General features: G+C 36.7%; 1 pseudogene; it reads right to left on the reverse strand.

Annotated features, from left to right (window-relative positions):
* Nucleotides 1–7,827: 7,827 nt before the first annotated feature.
* LOC124516664 (uncharacterized) lies at nucleotides 7,828–8,010 on the reverse strand (annotated as a pseudogene).
* Between the last annotated feature and the right edge of the window lie 13,928 nt (nucleotides 8,011–21,938).

Consider the following 21,938-nt stretch of genomic DNA (forward strand, 5'->3'; position numbering starts at 1 on the left):
CCCTTGGGTAAATACCTAGTAGTGCAATTGCTGGATTGTAGGTAGTTGTGTTTTTTTTTTTTGTTTGTTTGTTTTTTTTTTTGGAACCTCCACACTGTTTTCCACAGTGGCTGGACCAGTTTACATTCCCACCAACAGTACAAGAGGCTTCCTCTTTCTCTGCATCCTCGCCAACACCTCTTGTTTCTTGTGTTTTTGATTTTAGCCATTCTGACAGATATGAGGTGATATCTCATTGTAGTTTTGATTTGTATTTCACTGAGGTTGAGTGATGTTCAGTACCTTTTCATGTGTCTGTTGGCCATCTGAATGTCTTCTTTGGAGAATGTCTGTTCATGTCTTCTACCCATTTTTAATTGGATTATTTGTTTTTTGGGTGTTGAGTTGTAAAAGTTCTTTATATATTTTGGATAGTAACCTTTTATATGATATGTCATTTCCAAATATTTTCTCCCATTCAGTAGGTTGCCTTTTTGTTTTGTTGATGGTTTCCCTTGCAGTGCAGAAGCTTTTTATTTTGATGTAGTCCCAATAGTTCATTTTTGCTTTTAATTCCCTTGCCTCCAGTGACATGTCTAATAAGAAGTTGCTATGGCTGAGGTCAAAGAGATTGCTGACTGTATTCTCCGCTAGGATTTTGATGGTTTCCTCTCTCGTATATAGGTCTTTCACCCATTTTGAATTTATTTGTGTGTATGGTGTAAGAAAGTGGTCCAGTTTCAGCATGTAGCTGTTTAGTTTCCTAGCATCAGTTTTTGAAGAGACTGTATTTTTTCCATTGGATATTCTTTCCTGCTTTGTCAAAGATTAGTTGACCATGTAGTTGTGGGTCCATTTCTGGGTTTTCTATTCTGTCCATTGATCTATGTGTCGATTTTTGCCCCAGTAACATAGTCTTGATGAATACAGCTTTGTAACATGGCTTAAAGTCTGGAATCATGATGTTTCCACCTTTGCTTTTCTTTTTCCAGATTGCTTTGGCTGTCTGGGGTCTTTTGTGGTTCCATACAAATTTTAGGATTGTTTGTTCTAGCTCTGTGAAAAACACTGGTAGTTTTTTGATACAGATTGCATTAAATGTGTAGATTGCTTTGAGTAGTATAGACATTTTAACACTATTTGTTCTTCCAATCCATAAGCATGGAATGTTTTTCCATTTCTTTGTGTCTTCTTCAGTTTCTTTCCGAAGTGTTCTATAGTTTACAAGGTACAGAACTTTCACTTCTTAGGTTAGGTTTATTCCTAGGTATCCTATGGTTTTGGGTGCAGTTGTAAATGGGATTGATGTTTTTTATCTCTCTTTCTACTGCTTCATTATTGGTGTATAGAAATGCAACAGATTTCTGTATATTTATTTTGTATCCTGCGACTTTACTGAATTTGTGTATCAGTTCCAGCAATTTTTTGGTGGAGTCCTTCAGGTTTTCTATATAGAGTATCATGTCATCTGGAAATAGTGAAAGTTTGACTCTTCCTTGCTAATTTGTATGCCTTTTATTTCATTTTGTTGTCTGATTGCTGAGGCTAGTTCTTCCAATACTAAGTTAAATAACAGTGGTGGTGAGAATGGACATCCTGTTTTGTTCCTGAATGTAGAGGAAAAGCTCTCAGTTCTTCCCCCACTGAGGATGATATTAATTGTGGGTCTTTAGTATATGTCTTTTATGATATTGAGGTATGTTCCCCTATCCTTATTTTCTTGAGAGCTTTTATCAAGAATGGGTGCTGTACTTTCTCTAATGCTTTTTCTGCATCTGTTGGCCTGTTTTTGTTGATTTTGATGGGGTCCTCTGTGCCTCCTGGATTTGGATGTCTGTTTCCTTCCCCAGATTAAGGAAATTTTCAGCTATAATTTTCTCAAATAAACCTGTCCACTTTTTTCTCTCTTCTTCTGGGACTTCTATGATATAAATATTATTATGCTTTATGGAGTTGCTGAGTTCCTTAGCAACTCCATATTTGTGATCTAATATTTTTCTTTCCCTCTTCTTTTTAGCTTCATTATTTTCCATAATTTTATCTTTGTTTCACTTATTGGTTCCTATGTTTCTTCCATCCTTTTGGTAATTACATTCAGTCAGTTTCAAATCTCAGTTACTGCATTTTTCATTTTGGCATAATGAGGTTTTAGGTCTTTTATCTTTGTGGTAAGGGACTTCCTGGTATCTTCTATGCCTTTCTCAAGCTCAGCTACCTTACGATTGTTGCTTTAAATTCTGGATCAGTTGGGGCAGCTGAGTGGCTCAGTCAGTTAAGCAACTGACTTCGGCTCAGGTCATTATCTTATGGTCTGTGAGTTTGAGCCATGCATCGGGCTCTGTGCTGATAGCTCGGAGCCTGGAGCCTGCTTTGGATTCTATGTGTCTCCCTCTCTCTCTCACTGCCCCTACCCTGCTCATGCTGTGTCTCTCTCTCTCTCAAAAATGAATAAACATTAAAATAAAATTAAAATAATAAATTCTGGATCAGGCATATTACTTATATCTGTCTTGATTAGCTCCCTGGCTGTGACCTTTTTTGTTCTTTCTTTTGGGATGAATTCCTCTGTCTTTGCATTTTGTCTGGGTCTCTGTCTTCTTCTGTGTGTTAGGAAAACCTGTAATGTTTCCTGCTACTGAGAGTAATGGCTATATTAAGAAGAGATAATGTACTGTCCAGGGCCTGGTGCTTCAGGAAATGTCCCTGGTGTGTGCTGTGTGCACTCTGCTGCTGTGTTTTGACTGTTCTTTCCCTCAGGTTAGTCATCTGCAGAGTTTCTCCTTTTCTGCACTGGGGAATGTTTGGACCTTGGCCAGAGTGTGGCAAATTTTAACTAGGTGTTCTCTGGTCTGTTTGTTAAAAGAGACGTGATACTATCTCCACTAGAGCTAAAGCTTTGCAGAACTCTATTGTCAGTAGATGTGATGTGTGCAGGTTGGGAGGTGGAGAGGGGGTTTGTGCTCGTCCTCTAGGGGAGGGCCCCACTTCTCTGGTTCTCAGGCACACTTGTCCTAGCAAAGAAGCAACAGCAGAGTGCGGGGGGGCGGGGCCTCACGTAAGTGGTTTAAGCCACCAGTGCTGCTTGCTGAAGTTAGTTTATGTTGAGGGATGGGGGAGAGAAATGATGCCGGCCCCTTCCCTCATCCCCGGAGAGGGGAGGTCATACCTGCCCCTGTCCGAAAACCCTCCCAAAAGAGTGAACAGTCTTCCCTCCTGTGTTCCAGGTTTCCCTCAGATCCCTGCCTTCACCCTGCATCCGGGCTGTCTGCTCATGTAGCAGTGCAGTGCACTTTGGGCTCTATCTCAGGCAAGCGAGCTGAATTTTAAAACTCCATACTTTAGGAACCTGGTTTTGTGGGGGCCTGTGCTGATCCTTTGAGGGAGGCTCTCCCTGCAGTAGGTTTGTTGTTCCAGAACAACAGGCTTGTTCCAGAAAGGCAGTCGCACCAAAGCTCAAGGGGGTGGATTTGGAGTAAAGCGCAGTCAAAGATCAGTGTCCAGGTTAGCCATCCTCAGCAGGTGTCTCTGCACCTGTGCTGAGGGGCGGGGAAGGAAATGGAACCTGCCAGCTCTTTTGTCCTCAGAGAGGCAATGCCACCTCTCCCAGATGCTCTCCAAGAAGAGGGAGCCCTCTCTCCTAGTGCATCCCAGGGAATCCTCAGATCACGTCATCTGCCCCTTGGGCTATTTGCCTTCCTTCTCCACAGGAGCACTGCTGTGCCAGCCTCCACACCTGCTACAGCACGGACTTCTAAAACTCCAGTCTTTGGAGTTTAAGCTGGTTGTAAAAATTCGTGAAAATCAACCCCTTTCATTTTCCTAGTCAGTGGCTTTGGGGAAGTGGTTTCCTTGTGCCTCTGTGGGCTTCTCTCTCTCTCCTCTCTCTCTCTCCCATCTGTGACCAGCACTCCTTCGCCTCCACAGCACCCGTTATCTGTTTCTCCCTCAAACTATATCTCTGCACTTCCTACCTTCCACAATGTTGCCTCTTCTCTCTCTCTAGTTGTGCAGTTTGTTCTGTCAGTCTTCAGCTGGATTTCATAGGTATTGAGAATGATTTGATACTTAGCTGTGTTTGAGGGACAAGGCAAGCCTAGGGTTCTTCTACTACTTTGCCATCTTAGCTTGGCGTGAAAATTTCTATCATGAGACTAATAAGACCCTGAACCATTCTTTCATTTATTCAATTCAGGAATTCTTTTATTAACAAATTTTGTTTTTTTGAAAAACATAAAATATTTCATAAACTTCCTAAGCATAGTAACTTAAATATTATATCCCTTGTGATATATGAAGAAGGTTACGTATTAAGGAAAGAACCAGAAAGGAACCAGAAAGGAACTGGTGGGAAAAGGGTGTCCTCACTGAGAACTAAATCCTCCTGAAACCAAATATTTGAAGCTGGGGTAATATTTTATAGCCCTTTATTGGAGTGATAACCCCTGTTTCTGAGCTCTGCAGTATCTCTCTCTCTCTCTCTCTCTCTCTCTCCTTTTTTACTTTTAATGCTTAGTTATTTCTGATCTTAAAATTATAAATTCTGATTAAAGGTCCTCATCATAAAAGTTTATCTGTTTCTGATTGATAAACTAAACAGAATGCAACAGCATTAACAAAAATCCTATGGCATTTCATTGTTTCTTCTTTCATGTAAATAGGAAATATTCAACACCCCAGGATAAGTAAATTCTAGTCTAAAAATGCGGAATCCTATCTTCCAAATCTGAGATAGTTCTGATTTGCTAATTCACTAGATAGTTCTAATTCATTGAGCAAGTTTCAAGAGCTCTGTGCCTCAGTTTCTTCATCTGCAAAATAAGGATAATAATAAGCACTGTCATTGTAAGATTGTTATGAAGCTCCCTAAAAGGATTACTTTAACTATAACTTGGATTAAAAGAAGAAACATAAACTAACACTGAAACTTTCTTGGATGTGGAATACTCAAAGAGAAGTTATTAATAAACTTTCCAGGAATTAGAGTTTTAAAAGCTCTTCTGTAATTTAGGGCCTAGTTCATCTAAGTTCATCTTGTGTCTAAGGACACAATCCTACATGACACCTGGTAAGACAAGTTTTAATATCTCCATCTCTACCTATCTCTCTCTCTCTCTCTCTCTCTCTCGCTCTCTCTCTCTCTCTCTCTATCTCTATCTCTGAAGCATCAAGCATCATGGAAGCAAAAAACCCAAAAGTGAACATATACAGTTCCCAAATTAATTCATGACTATAGGGTTTTAACTTAACCTCATTATTCTTATAGTCTCAGAATAAAAGTACCAACACTATTATCAACAATATGAGTTATATTTGCCTTTGGGGAATATCTCACTAAATGTGTAGAGTTAAATTACTATGCTTTAAAGTAATTTCAAATAGTTTCTCTTGAGGGGCGCCTGGGTGGCGCAGTCGGTTAAGCGTCCGACTTCAGCCAGGTCACGATCTCGCGGTCAGGGAGTTCGAGCCCCGCGTCAGGCTCTGGGCTGATGGCTCGGAGCCTGGAGCCTGTTTCCGATTCTGTGTCTCCCTCTCTCTCTGCCCCTCCCCCGTTCATGCTCTGTCTCTCTCTGTCCCAAAAATAAATAAACGTTGAAAAAAAAAATAAAAAAAAATAGTTTCTCTTGACAGATTTTTAGATAGTGCTTTATGCAACTTAAAATTTTTTTATTTCCCCTTTCCTTCCCCCATGGAGGAAGGCAAACCATAAGAGACTCTTAATACAGAGAACAAACTGAGGGTTCATGGGGGGTGGGGGAGAGAGGAAAGTAGGTGATGGGCATTGAGGAGGGCACTAGTTGGGATGAGCACTGGGTTTGTATGGAAGCCAATTTGACAATAAATTATATTTAAAAAATAATAAAATAATTTTTTTTATTAAAAAATATTTTAATGTTTATTTCTGAGAGAGAGAGAGACAGAGCATGAGCATGGGAGGGACAGAGAGAGAGAGGGAGACACAGACTCCAAAGCAGGCTCCAAGCTCCGAGCTGTCAGCACAGAGCCTGACATGGAGCTCGAACTCACGAACCATGAGATCATGACCTGAGCCGAAGTCAGAGGCTTAACTGACTGAGCCACTCAGGTGCCCCTAAAAATTTTTTTTATATTTATGTAAAAATTTACATGGTTCCAAAGTAAATACACAAAACAAGTTATATTCAGGGAAGTTTAGCTGCTTCTATTCCTGCTTTTTCCATTTTATTTCCCACCTCACTCTATAGACAATCATTACTTTTTTTATTAAAAAATTAAAGTATAATTTTACAATTTTTAGTGGCCTGTCCTATGAATTTAAACAAATGTGTGTAGTCATATGACCACTTCAATCAAGATACACAAAAGTTCGTTTACTCTAGTGAATTCCCTGCGCTCCATCACCAGCTTGTGGCAACCACTTGTCTATTTTTTGTCCTTCTAGTTTTGCCTTTGTAGAATGTCCCATAAATGGAGTTGTTCATATAGTCTTTTGAGTCTGCCTTCTTTCACTTAGAAAAGACATTTAAGATTTACTCATGATGTTGTGTGTATCAGTAAAGTGTTTTTTTTTTATTGATGAGTCATATTTCATTGTATGAATGTAATATAGCATATTTATGTATTCCTAGTTGAGTGAGATTTGGGTTATTTTCAGTTTTAGGTGATTACAAATAAAGCTTCTGTAAATATTCACAAAAAGGTTTTTGTGTGAATATAGATTTCATTTCACTTGAGTAAATATTTCGTTGTGGTATTTCCTAGGTTATATGGTAATTGTATCTTTAACCTTATAAGAAACCATTTTCCAAAGTGGCTGTAACATTTTATGTTCCTACCAGCAATGTATGAGAGCCCCAGTTGCTCAGCATCCTTGTCAACAATTGATATTATTTTTTATTTTAGCCATGTATTACTTATTTATAGCCATTTATTGTTTATATTAGCAATTCTAATAAGTATGTGGTAGTATGCCATTGTGGTTTAATTTGCATTTCTTTAATGGATAGTGATGTCCAATATATTTTTCCTTTTTTTTTTTTTTTTTTTTTAAAGATCACTGTTTGGGAAGTGGAAGACATTTTTTTTTTATTTTATTTTTTCAACGTTTATTTATTTTTGGGACAGAGAGAGACAGAGCATGAACGGGGGAGGGGCAGAGAGAGAGGGAGACACAGAATCGGAAACAGGCTCCAGGCTCTGAGCCATCAGCCCAGAGCCTGACGCGGGGCTCGAACTCACGGACCGCGAGATTGTGACCTGGCTGAAGTCGGATGCTTAACCGACTGGTGCTACCCAGGCGCCCCATATTTTTCCATATTTTTATAGGTCATCTGTATATCTTTTTCGGTATTGTGCCTATTCTAATCTTTTGTTTATTTTACGTTGGGTTGTATGTGTCTTATTATTGAGTTTTGAGTGTTTTTTTTTTTATATATTCTGAATACAAGACCTGTGTCAAATATGTGATTTGCAAATACTTTCTCCCAGTTTAAGATTTACTTTTTCATTCTTAAAAATGTCTTTCAAAGAGTTCAAGGTCTTAATTTTAATTAAGTTCAATTTTCAACTTATTTTTTCTAGAAATGTAATAGTTTGAGATTTTACATTTGTCTTATAATTCATTTTGAGTCAGTTTTTTGTAATGGGCATGAAGTATGAATCAAGCTTCTTCTTCTTCTTTTTTTTTTTTGGTATGGATATCCAAATGTTCCAGTACCATTTGTTGAAAACTATCTGTATTCTGAATTACCTTTAAAATCTTGTAAAAAATCAATTGTTCATATACATGTGAATCTATTACTGACTCTCAATTTTATTCCATTAATCTAAATATACTTCCTCTGGTACCACCCTGTTCTTTCTTCTTCAGAAACCACTCAGACTGCATCCTCTCCCTCTTACTACCCCAAAGGAAGAGAGAAGAACAGTCATCAGTGGCAGAAGACAGTTGCAGAAACTAACACCTAGAGCTGCTCGGGAGTAAACACTATACCTTCTCCTTGTGTCCCACTGTCTTGATTACTGTAGGTCTATAGCAAGACTTGAAGTGGCCTTGCTAAGATGAGTTCTCTAATTTTATTCTTCTTTATTAAAATCATCTTGGGGTTGCCTGGGTGGCTCAGTCAGTTAAGCATCTAACTTCGGCTCAGGTCATGATGTCACGGTTTCTGAGTTTGAGCCCTGCGTTGGGCTCTGTGCTGACAGCTCAGAGCCTGGAGCCTGCTTCAGATTCTGTGTCTCCCCCTCTCTCTGCCCCTCCCATGCTCATGCTCTGTCTCTCAATAATAAATAAATGTTAAAAAAATTTTTTTACATTGTCTTGGCCTTGTAATTTCTTTGTTTTTCCATATATATTTTAAAACCAACTTGTTGATCTTTACCAAAACCTCTACTGGGATTTTGATTAGAATTGCTTTGAATCTATAGATCCTGAACAAGACTAAGAATTGACGTACTGCCAATATTGAGTCTTCAATTCCATAATCACAGTGTATATTTCCATTGACTTAGGTCTTTTTTACTTATGTCATCAGTATTTTCTGTTTTTCCATATACATAGCTTGTACCTATTTAGCAATTCATACCTTTGCACCTATTTATGCCTAGATATTTTATGGTTTTTGGTGGCATTGTAAATGGTAGTTTTTGGTTGATATTTTACTTTCCAATTGATCATTGCTAGTATATGGAAATATGGTTGATTTTGTAAATTAATCTTGTGTTTTCTGACCTTACTAAATTCACTTATTGGTTCTAGAAATATTTTTGTAGCTACTTCAGGATTTTTTACATAGAAAATTATTTTGTCTGTCTGTGAATAAACAGTTTTATTTCTTTTTCTTGTCTTTTTTTTTTTTTTTGAGAGAAACACAGAATGAGCAGGCGAGGGACAGAGAGAGAGAGGGAGAGAATCCAAAGCAATTTGGGGCTCGATCTTATGAATTGTGAGATCATAACCTAAGCCAAAACCATGAGCCGGACATTTAACCGACTGAGCCACCCAGGTACCCCATTTCTTTTTCTTGTCTTATGGCACTGGCTAGAACCTCTAGTATGGTGTTGACTAGGAGTGGTGGGAACACACATCTTTGCCTTGTTCCTAATCTTAGTGGGGGAAGCAGTCAGTCATTTACCATTAAATGTGATATTAACTGTAGAAATTTTTGTAGATTTTTTTTATCAGATTGAGAAAGTTGAAAATTTGTTGAATGGATATTGAATTTTATCAGATTCTTTCTTTGAGGTGATCATATGGTGTTTCTTTAGACTGTTGTTATGATGAATTACATTTCTAAATGTTAAGCCAGTCTTATATCCCTGGGATAAGTTCTACTTGGTTATGATGTATTACCTTTTAATATGCTTTTAATGCAGTTTACTAGTATTTTTTTAAGATTAAAAAAAACTAGGTTCATGAGTGCTGCTGGCCTGAAGCTATATTTTCTTTGCAATGTATTTTTTTCCTGATCTTAGTATCAAGGTAATGCTGGCCTCATAATGTCAGTTGGGAAGTATTCCTTCCTTTCTGTATTTTGGAAGAGTTTGTATAATATTAATATTATTTCTCCTATTAATGCTATGTAGAATTTGCCAGTGATGTTATCTATGCCTGGAGTTTTCTTTGTTAGACAGTTTAAAAAAACTATTATTTCAATTTCTTTAATATATATAGGACTGTTCATATTATATATTTCTCCTTGAGTTTTGTCTTTTCTTTTCAAGGAGTTTCATCCTTTAGGCCTTTGTCTTTCCCCCAGGCCTGCACCATGAGGAATGCTTGCTCAGATCTCTTGCCTTGCATCAAATCTTACTTGTGAGCACTGGTGGCTGTGAACTTCCCTTGTACTTATGGCTTCCAGAGGTTCTATACTCTCATTCTAGATCACATTTGCCTTTTAGCAATTCATTGACATTTTAGCTGGATTCTTCATCTTGACTTGAATGGTGTCTGGTGCGGTCTCTTCTTGTTCTTCATTGATTTTCACAAGATACTTGTTCTTTATCCTAGCAACCACCAAAAACAACTTTGCAAAGAAATAGCATCATCAAACGAAATATAGTATGATCTAATGTTGAAATGGAATACCTTGAGTGACTAATTCAAGCCATGTCCAACAGATGTCATGTATCACAATTTTCCTCAAAAAAGGAAAATATCCTACAATGTCCCTGTGAGTTCACTTTGACACCCTGGGGCACCTTGGGAATCCTAGGCCTTGACTATAGTCATCATGGACAATTTAAAAATCTATGACCTATAATCACCTCCATTTCCAGGTTAACCTTCTTCAAATTTAACAACCATGTTCTACTTTTTGAACACATCAGTATAGTCACACATCATTTCTCATTTTCTCCTTTTTTTAATTTCAAGTTGTTATTTAAATTCTAGTTGGTTAACATATAGTATAATATTAGTTTTAGGAGTAGAATTTGGTGATTCATCACTTACATACAACACCCGAACATAGACAGCAACCTCTATGACATTGGCTATAGCAGCTTCTTCCTAGACATATCTCTGGAGGCAAGGGAAACAAAAGCAAAAATGACCTATTGGAATTTCATCAAGATAAAAGCTCTACACATCAAAGGAAACAATCAACAAAACTAAAGGCAGCCTATGAATGGGACACGATACTTGCAAATGACATATCTGATAAAGGGTTAGTATCCAGAATCTAAGAACTTATAAAACTCAACACCCAAAAAATAAATAATCCAGTTAAGAACTGGGCAGAAGACATGAATAGACACTTTTTTTCCAAAGAAGACATCCACATGGCTAACAGACACATGAAAAGATGCTCAACATCATTCATCTTCAGGGAAATATAAATCAAAACCACAATGAGATAGCACCTCACACCTGTCAGAATGGCTAAAATTAACACACGAAACATTTCTTTTTTAATTACCATTCTACCATTTAATTACCATTCTACCATTTTGTGCCCCCAAAAGTCAACTCTGAGTCTATTCTATTAGGCTACAAAATCACCAACCATCTTCTTAGTTCCTTAACTGTGTAATCACTTTTTTGGTCCAGTGGAAAACAGTACTTTTCTTATCTCTATTGACAGGTCTCAAAACTTCTAAACTTAACATTTGAAATACTAAATTAAAAAAATGTTAATACCTTGTTCCATATAACCAGCATGACAGCACTGAATGCAAAGTTGGGAAGAAATGTGCAGTTGCACACTATAGATATAAAAAGCCAAAGAGCATAGATAGTAGTAAAATATAGTTAAAAAATTAGGTTGTGATGAATTTTTAGTACTTACTATTTTAAATGTAATTTATTTAATGGTAAATTTATATACATTAATTTTAAATAATGGTCATATTTAAAAACCAGCTTATGAAAGTCCAGAAAATTTAACAATCAGATAGATTGAACTGGCACCAGCCCCTGATCTTCCTGAGCAAAATTTTTAGTTATAAAATTAAAGGCTCAAAGGGCATGGGAATTTTTTGATTCATATTCATTTTGTCAAGTTGTTGTTACTTCTTAAATTTTGCTTTATGGTTATTATTGCTCTGGATTTCTATTTTATTTATTTATTTTTATTAAAATTTTTTTTAATGTTTATTTATTTTTGAAGGAGAGACAGAGTGTGAACAGGGGAGGGGCAGAGAGAGAGGGAGACACAGAATCTGAAGCAGGTTCCAGGCTCTGAGCTGTCAGCACAGAGCCTGACGCGAAGCCTCTAACTCATGAGCCGTGAGATCATGACCAGAGCCAAAGTCAGATGCTTAACCAGCTGAGCCACCCAGGCACCCCTCTTGATTTATATTTTAATCTTTGATTGCCTGTTGGAGTTTCAAGTTGGCTATAGTTAGACTACACTACATATATTGGTAAATGAGAGAAATTATAGCTTTTTCCACTCCTTCCCCCACCCCACAGAGGAAAGTTTTTAAACATTATTAATACATCACTGTCTATCTAGGATAAAATTTAAAGTGAAATAAAAAGCTATGCCTAAAGAAAGGTTTGTGACCGAATGATTAATTGCAAAAAACTCCTAAAAATACTTTAAATTATAAGTCAGGGCTAGTTAATAATTTATGGTTTTATCTCTGTGAAACACTATCAGTCATTGTAATACACATAAAGTGTCTAGAAACATGGACTAGTGTAGAGACATAAAACAATGTTGAATGAAAGTTTGGTAATTATGTGAAAATTTTATATAGAGAGGGATAAAAATTGGTATTGTCACAGAAAAATTTTAAATGTTTTTTTAGGTGAGGGCACATTATATCCAGAAATTATTTTAGTTTCAATGATTATTTATTTATTTATTGAATGTTTATTTATTTATTTTGAGAGAGAGAGAGAGTGTGCATGATCAGGGGAGGGGTAGAGAGAGAGTGAGAGAGAGAATCCCAAGCAAGCTGTATGCTCAGTGCGCATCCCGATGTAAGGCTTGATCTCATGACCGTGAAATCATGACCTCATTCAAAATCAAGAGTCAGATGCTTAACTGAGCCACCCAGGCACCGCACTCATTTATTTTATATACTGAATCCAACATATTTTCTTGAACTCTAGGTAAAGTCTTTTGTATTCATATCTTGTTACAATGCTCTTTTGAAGAGGTCAATTGTGAGACTAAGAAAATGTAGGTGATGTTGGCAGAAACAGTATATAGTGATCTTGAAAACTAAAATACTAACTCTAATAATAGTAAATTTAAAAAAATGTTTATTTATTTGGAGAGAGGGAGGGCAGCAAGCAGGGAGGGGCAGAGAGAGAGAGAATCCCAACCAGACTCCATGCTCTCAGGAGGAATTATTTATTATTATTTGTAAATGTCCATATCAAGGCATGCAAGATGTATTCTTGTTAGCGAGACTAAAGTCATAATGTAAGCATAATGTATGAAGTCAAGGGGAATGTACACATTGATAAAAGAGCATTTGCAGACAGCCTTAAATTAGCAGTTGGGAAAGCAAGTAACTTAAGTGGCAGCATGTATGGCATTATGGAATAGGAAATGAGTGGAGCTGTGGCACCAAAAAGACCTAGTTTTGCATCTAACCTCCCTACTGACTTTCTTGCTGTGTGAACTTAGGCAAGTTACTTAAACTCTTTAAATGTAAGTCTTCTTCTCTGGGAAATGGGCATAATACCTCCTACTTAATAGTGTATTTTTATTTATTTTTTATTTAAAAAAATTTTTTTTAATGTTTATTTATTTTTGAGAGAGAGAGAGACAGAGCATGAACAGGGGAGGGGCAGAGAGAGAGGGAGACACAGAATCTGAAATGGGCTCCAGGCTCTGAGCTGTCAGCACAGAGCCCGACGCGGGGCTCGAACTCACAGACAGTGAGATCATGACCTGAGCCGAAGTCGGACGCTCAACCAACTGAGCCACCCAGGCGCCCCAATAGTGTATTTTTAAACATTGAAAATATCTCAAAGAACCCAGCATTGAATAATTCCTCAATTATTGTCAACATGTTTTGAATTATTTTATTAATTTTTTTGTGTAAGATTTTAAGAAATAATTTATATATTTAGCACTTAGAACATTTAATTAACATTTTAAGTAATATGCCCTACCCATATATACATGTATATACAAACACAGTTATGTAATATATAAATTAGGTATCCACAGATAGTTTGTACACATTATTTTATGTTCAGCCTTTTTAAAAAACAAAACTATTTAAATATAGGGTTTTCATGTACCAACAATGTCTACATACATATGTATTTCATATAATTATGATTTTTCTTGCTTATATGTCTGCCACTAGGTTGATATATCACAGTTTCCTTAATCATTTTAGGCATGTTTTGCTTTCATGAACAATACAACTTTATCATTCATGGGATTATTGACTACGATACACTCACATATGGTACCTAATATAGCCATATACCCCATAAGTTATTTTCAACTTAGGCTTGAATTCCAGCTGAGTTATTTACTGGACAAATCACCAAATCCTTTGAAACTTCAGTTTCACCTGTAAAATGGAGGTGAAAATAGCCTTACCACATAGAGTTGGGTGAGAACTAAAGGAGATAATTCATTCAAAGCACTTAACATGGCAACTGGAAAATGGTTGCCATTGCTAACTGTCATCATCATTCTTGTTTTTGCTCAAAACCATTTAATGACTTTGATAAAATAAGAAATCCTTTACATGACCTACAAGGTCCCACCTATGGCTGTAGACTCACTTCCACCACTCGTTTCCTTCTATATACTCTTGTTTAATTGGTTTTTTTCTTACAACAAAGCAATCTGCCCAGCACCCCAAGACCTTTACTCATTCTGGTGCAGAGTACTCTGTCATTCTTTTCAGTGTTAACTCCTATTCCTTTCTTTAGATTTTGGTTTAAATGTAAGATCCAGAGATATTTTTCCTGACCTTTGACTTAAATTAGGCTCCCTTTATCTTTTTCCCATTTACAGTGGTTGGTAACTATGCATTTATTTGTGTGATTACTTGTTTAGCTTACCTCCATGAGGGCAGAGACTGTGCCTATTTCTTCTGGCACATAGATCACTATTAAATGTTTGCCAAAAGTACAAGTAAATAGTTCTATTTTCTAACCAACCAGAATATTATACTTGTAACAGCGGGGATTTGGAAAAAAGACAGGTTGGTGGGGAAAGAAGGCATATATTTAAAAAATAAAATTCTCCTGGGAGAACCTAGAGCCTCCAAAACAAATTATGAGTGTGGGTTTTTAAATAATCAACCAAAGTGTTTCAGGTACAATGGAGGAGATTTGATACACCAATATGACTTCTAGGAAAATATAACCTAGATTTTAAAAGCAACTTAAAAGCTTTCTTAGGGGCACCTGGGTGGCGCAGTCGGTCAAGCTTCCGACTTCAGCTCAGGTCACGATCTTGCGGTCCGTGAGTTCGAGCCCCGCGTCGGGCTCTGGGCTGATGGCTCGGAGCCTGGAGCCTGCTTCTGATTCTGTGTCTCCTTCTCTCTCTGCCCCTCCCCCCTTCATGCTCTGTCTCTCTCTGTCTCAAAAATAAATAAACGTTAAAAAAAATTAAAAAAAAAAAGCTTTCTTAAAAAAATTCTGTGTTGCTGTAATTAATGTATTTGAAAAACACAATAGGGACAAGGGACAAGGGACAAGAAAAGTCAGAAAGAATAGACTAGTCCACACAATTGCAAATGTATTTATCATTTTTATTGTGCAACTGGAAAGCAGTTGAATTCTAGTGTTTCTGTACTTAATAGCAAAGGATCATGTGTATGTAATAAGATTTCAGGGTCTTTTTTTATAGCAGAGAGAGTGAGATAACATAATTTTGCCAGGCATTTCTATTATTATTGGAATTATTGTTTTTTCTAATATAAAATTAAGTTGAATAACAAATTAAAGGTAATAAGGATGATGTCACTGGAGTAGAAAAAAGATTTATTTATAATCTTTATTTTCAAGATCAATTGTTTATTATAATCTATTTTTATTACCAAATGAATGTAATTGGAAATGTTATATGTAGTGTTAATTTTTCTTCCTAGTAACCAAAATATGATGAGACACTTAAGCAATGATTATAATGAGTTCTCATTTATCTACTCCAATGAAACCACTCAAAAGTAATCAGGAATGATTAATCCAACTGCACCACTAAGGTAACTTGCTTTCATATTTTGCATTTGAATGTGTGCATGTAAATAACAACAGCTAAATTTACTGGCACTTAACACTATAGACCAGGCACTAATGTAAGAACTTTACATATTTTAACTCACTTAATTCTTACAACAATGCTATGAGGGGTAAGTGCAATTAGTATTTTTAAGAGAATATTACTTGCAACTCAATAGCAATAAATTGAAGATTTGTGAAGCTAGTATGGCCAAATACTAAAACCTGATTTAAAAAAATATAGATACAAACATTTAACTAAATATTAACAAATTGATTCCATCACCAAACTGGAAGAAAACCATAGCAAAACAGAATTTATTCCAAGTTTACAAGGATGAGTTTCCTTGTTGATAACCTAAATGACAACTAGATAAAGCCAAGATGTTATAGAAAGAGAATTAAGCAACTATCTTCAGAGGTTTAAAGCAAGTCATTAAATTAATTCCTTTAATACACTCACAACCAAAAATTAGAATGAATAAAATGCAATTAATATAAACTCACCAAGGATATTTAGAAAAATTGCCTGCAAAAACTGAAAATTTGCTATTTAGTTACAGGTGAACATTTAAAAGCCACACGACCATATAATGGTAATAACAGATATCAAAATCTGGCCCTTTAAGGAAATAATGTATTTCAGTTTTTAGCTTTAAATTATAATAAAAATAAACAAGATTATTTTTGGAAAAAATTTGGTAATGGATTTAGTATGTATTTCTTAAAGTCAAAATTATTTTTTATTAAGTATAATTATGTTTTAGAGAATTTTTAATGACTTATTTTTTACATTGATCAAATACTCAGTTTAGAATTTTGAAATTAAGAAAACATGCCCACACAGATGTAATCATATTTGAGTCATGAATATGAGAAAAGTGGAATGAAAGTAATTGTGTTTTTCACTTAGAACTTAAGGGAAGTTCCTCAGGCATTAAAGTGATAAAACTTAAGCCCTCCAATATCACAATTCCAGGCCAAGTAATATTACAAAACAGTATGATACTAGTCCAAAAATAGACACATAGATCTATGGAACACTACAGATAAAATAAACCCACAATTATATGGTCAATTAATCTATGACAAAGGAGGAAAGAACATTTGAAAGAAGAAAGATAGTCTCTTCAAAAAATGGTGCTGGAAAAACTAGACAACTATATACAAAAGAATGAAACTGCGTTACTTTCTTAGACCATACACAAAAATTCAAAACGTATTAAAAACCTAACTGAAACCTGAAAGCATAAAAATCCTAGAAGAGAGCACAGGCAATAGTTTCTCTGACATTAACTATAGCAACATTTTCCTAGATATGTCTCTGGATGTAAGGGAAACAAAAGAAAACATAAACTACATCAAAATAAAAAGCTTCTGCACAGTGAAGGAAACAATAAAACTAATAAAGAACTTTCTGAATGAGAGAAGATATTTGCAAATGGCATACCTGGTAAAGGGTTAGTATCCAAAATCTATAAAGAATGTACACAATTCAACACTCAAAAAAACCCAAATAACCCAGTTAAAAAATGGGCAGAAAACATGAACAGATATTTTCTAAAGAAAATGAGACAATGGCCAACAGACACATGACAAGATGATCAACATCACTCATCATCAGGGAAATGCAAACCAAAACTACATTGAGGTATCACCTCACACCTGTCAGAATAGCTAAAAAGAAAACACAAGAAACAAGAGTTGGTAAAAAGGGGGGAAATAAGGAACCCTCTTGCACTATTGGTGGGAATGCAAACTAGTGCAGCCATTGTGGAAAACAGTGTAGAGATTCTTCAGGAAGTTAAAAATACAACCACCCAGGGGTGCCTGGGTGGTTCATTTGGTTGAGCGTCCGACTTAGCTCAGGTCATGATCTCATGGGTGGTGGGTTTGAGCCCTGTGTCAGGCTCTGCACTGACAGCTCGGAGCCTGGAGCCTGCTTTGGATTCTGTGTCTCCCTCTGTCTCTGCCCCTTCCCCATGCACGCTCTGTCTCTCTCTCTGTCTCTGTCTCTGTCTCTCTCTCAATAAATAAATAAATAAATAAATAAATAAATAAATGACTACCCTACCATCCAGTAATCACATTACTGATCATTTACCCCCCCCAGGTACAAAAACACTAATTCATATATATATGAATATATATAATTCATAATATATATGAATATATATATATATATACATTCCATTTATATGTATATATGGAATATTATTCCATTTGAATATTATGCAGCCATATAGAAGAATGAAACCTTGCCATTTGCAACAACATGGATAGAGCTAGAGAGTAAAATGCTAAGTGAAATAGCTCTGTCAGAGAAAGACAATACTATGGTTTCACTCATATGTGCAATTTAAGAAACAAAACACATGCTCAAAGGAAAAAAAGAAAGAGAGAGAGAGACAAACCAAGAAACAGACACTTAGCTACAGAGAACAAACTGATGGTTACCAGAGGGAGGTGGGTGCAGGGAAGAGTATACCTATGATGAGGATTGAAAAACATATGGAATTGTTGAATCACTATATTGTGCACCTGAAACTAATATAGCACTGTATGTTAACTCTACTGGATTTAAAATAAAAAAAAACAATTTAAGAACTTAAGCCCTTCAATCTGCCTACCACAATGCCTGGCACTTATTAGACATTCAAATATTTGTTCAATTCAACTGAAATCAGTTTTGCAGCCTTTAAAAACCATTTCATAATTTTGTTCATTGAACTGTTCTATGATAAAAGGTCAACAAGCAAATAATGCTGGGTCCTGGTATCATCTCTGTACTAATCAGTTATGTGACCTTGGACAAATCATTAAATTCTTTGGCCTTATTGAGCTAGTAAATTCTCAGCATGGGCCCCCTAGGATGTGTGATCTACTTCTTTTTTTTTGTTTGTGAATGAATTTTCTTATCTATAAATGTTGGATAAACTTAGGAACTTATAGTATTAGGCCTGAAATATTAGCTAACCAATAAACAACCTTATATGAGATAGGCACTGTTATTCTAGAACAGCTCTGTTCAAGAGAACTTTAAGAGTCGCAAATGTGAGCTATACAATTAATAGAAAATTTTCTAGTAGTCACATTAAAAAAAGTGAACAGAAACAAGGTAAAATTAATTTTAATAGTATATTTCATTTAACCCAATATATTCAAGACATGTACTCAGTATGAACATTATTAATGAGATATTTTACATCTTTTAAAAAGCATATTGTCTTTAAATCCATTGTGTATTTTACAGCATATCTGAATTAAGACTTGGCACATTTCAAGGGCTCAGTTGCCACGTGTGTCCAGTGGCTAAATGTATTGGTCGGTATAGTTCTAGACTTGCTGACTTCATAAAATAATACAAAAGAATGTCTGTCATTGTTGTGTGAAGCCTAACATGATGACCAAATAAACCTTAAGATGATTTTCAACAACATCCGAGGAACAGAAGTTTCCCCTTTCTTGATTTGTTTAATGGGTGAATTAATTGGAGAGGGTCTCTTTCATGTCTGATACCAGTCTGTGGTTCTGTCAAAGTGCCTTGCATAGAGGAGCTACTTAACATTGTTGTATGTGGTGTGCACATTATATATGTATGCCTTGTCTCATTCCATAAAAGCTTTGAGGCAGAAACTATTTGTGGAAAGAAAGACAACTGAAAAAAAGAGAGAGAGAAAAGGGAAGAAAGGGAGGGAGGATTAAAAGGATGAAGAGACAGAGAGAGAAAGGAGGAGGGAAAAGTGGGGGAAGAAAGAGAAAGGAAGGGAGGGAGGAAAGAAGAAATTGGAGAAGGGTCAGATCTCAGAAATGTCAATCTCCATTATGTTTACTGGTAATTATTCCTGGTATCAAGTGAACTTTCAAACAGAAGGCTTAGCTATTGGGTGCAGTGCTCTTTTAAGCTACAAAGTACATTTTAAAAGCAGAACCCCTTAGACTGTGGACTTATCTGCATGTGGCACAGGCCTAACAGACCTTGGCTTTGTGATCATAGCCCTGTAAACTGTAAAGTTCACATTACCATGAGATTGACCAAGCACAAAATCTGCAATTTGCTCTCTGGATTTTCATGTTCAGTAGTATTTAAAAGGGTGTGATGTTAATATAAATGTATTTCAACTTGTAAATTTTAATTTTAAGATTTAAATGATCTCCTAGTGGCTTAAGAGACACTCTTGGTTGAAGCCCACTTGATTAGGATAAAGTATAGACTAATCTACTTTTAGATGAATTTCTAGTTTTGGTTTGAATTGGGACATAAACTTCCAGAGTAGAACAGAGAAAGTTATACCTACTAGGATTAGTAATAGGGATTTTCAGGATAGTTTTCATGGAAGTTGAATTAAATTCATGCCTTGGTCTTTCATGTTTGCATTGGTTGGACTCTGAGTCACTTGAATGCAGTGAATCTATTGCCCTAACACCTGCCATAGTCCCTGACACAGTTGATGACTTCATCTACCTCTGTGACTTCTGTTATCATCTGTATGCTAACAACTCTCAGTTTGTAACTTCAGTATGGGTTTCTCTTTTAAGTTGCAGACCCATTTTAATCAAGACCTCCACTTAGTTGACTCACAGGTGTTTCACACTCACTGTGTCCCAGACTGAACTCCCATTTCCCACTGAACCTGCTCCTCCTCCAGGGTTGATTATCTCAGTAAATGGTATGGCCATTCACCCAGTTACTTAAGCCTGAAACCTTGACTCATTGATTCCTTACCTCCTACCGCCCATCAATCACCAAACCCTTCAGAGTCTCCTCAGATGGATATCTTCAATCTATTCACCTCTCTCCCTCTCTGCAAACACCATTTTAGTCCATCTTATTTTCCCTAACTACTAGAGTAGCCTGTATTCTCCATATTCACTCAAGTATCTCTACCATCTGTGCATTCCAAGCACTTTCAAATGCGTAAATCAGATCACTTCAGCCCCCTGCTTGAAATATCCAATGCCCTCAGAATAAAGTCTAAACTCTCATACTTTGGTATTTTAGAATAAATTCTAATCTTTCTTACATGACCTTTCACTTGTGCCACTTTCCCCTTGGCTTACTAGTTTAGCCTCTTTGATCTTCTTTCTGTTTCTAGGGCACTCCAAGCTCCTTCTACCTTAGTCCCTTCCAACATGCCTTTACCCTGCTCCGACACATGCACGTAATTCTAGTTCATTTATCAGGTTTCACCTTAACTCTCACTTCTTCTTTCAAGGCTTTGTCTGCACAGAATAGGTTAAATCCTCTTTATGCCCTCTTGTAGCTCTCTGTATGCCCTTGTAATTCGAATCACATTTGTAACATTTGTAACAATGTTTATCTTTCCACTTGGGTTTGGACTGTGTTTCTTGTATCCTGCTGTATCCCCCAGTAACTAGCACAGGGGTTGATAGAGATCAGGCACTCAATGATGAACATCACTTGAGGGGCACCTGGATGGCTCAGTTGGTTGAGCCTCTGACTCTTGGTTTTAGCTCAGGTCATGATCTCATGGTTTGTGGGTTGGAGCCTCGTGTTGGGTTCTGTGCTGGCAGCGCGGAGCCAGCTTGGGATGCTCTCTCTCTCTCTCTCTCTCTCTCTCTCTCTCTCTCTGTCTCTCTGCTCCTCCCCTACTCACTCTCTCTCTCTTAAAATAAGTAAACATTTAAAAAGTTTTAAAAACTATTACTTGAAATGCTGAAGGAATGGATAGGTATACCTTGATCTTTGATTTAATTAGCAGCTTAGGTTGTTGCTCGCACATATCCCTACAGATGTTAAAAGACTTTATTACACTCCTGAATATTTTTACATGGTAGCAATAATTCATAAGAATATGTTATAATTATTCAGTCTCTTTCCTACATGAACATCAAATACCTAACAAAGATGTTATTGAAAGAAATGTGGAATAAAGAGTGTATATGTTTTTACATACAGCATGAAATAAATGTCGAGAGTTGGCACTAGAATTAAAAAATGATGGAGTTATTAAATCAGAGTTATTTTGGGGCGCCTGGGTGGCGCAGTCGGTTAAGCGTCCGACTTCAGCCAGGTCACGATCTCGCGGTCCGTGAGTTCGAGCCCCGCGTCGGGCTCTGGGCTGAATGGCTCAGAGCCTGGAGCCTGTTTCTGATTCTGTGTCTCCCTCTCTCTCTGCCCCTCGCCCGTTCATGCTCTGTCTCTCTCTGTCCCAAAAATAAATAAACGTTGGAAAAAAAAATTAAAAAAAAAATCAGAGTTATTTCAGAGCTGGAAGTCATCTTAAGAATCACCCAGTTCATGGGGCGCCTGGGTGGCGCAGTCGGTTAAGCGTCCGACTTCAGCCAGGTCACGATCTCGCGGTCCGTG

The sequence above is a fragment of the Lynx rufus genome, unplaced genomic scaffold, assembly GCF_022079265.1.
Source record: "Lynx rufus isolate CCGP_SWC_20201006 ecotype Redwood Valley unplaced genomic scaffold, mLynRuf1.p SCAF_2, whole genome shotgun sequence".
In the NCBI taxonomy this organism is placed as follows: domain Eukaryota; kingdom Metazoa; phylum Chordata; class Mammalia; order Carnivora; family Felidae; genus Lynx; species Lynx rufus.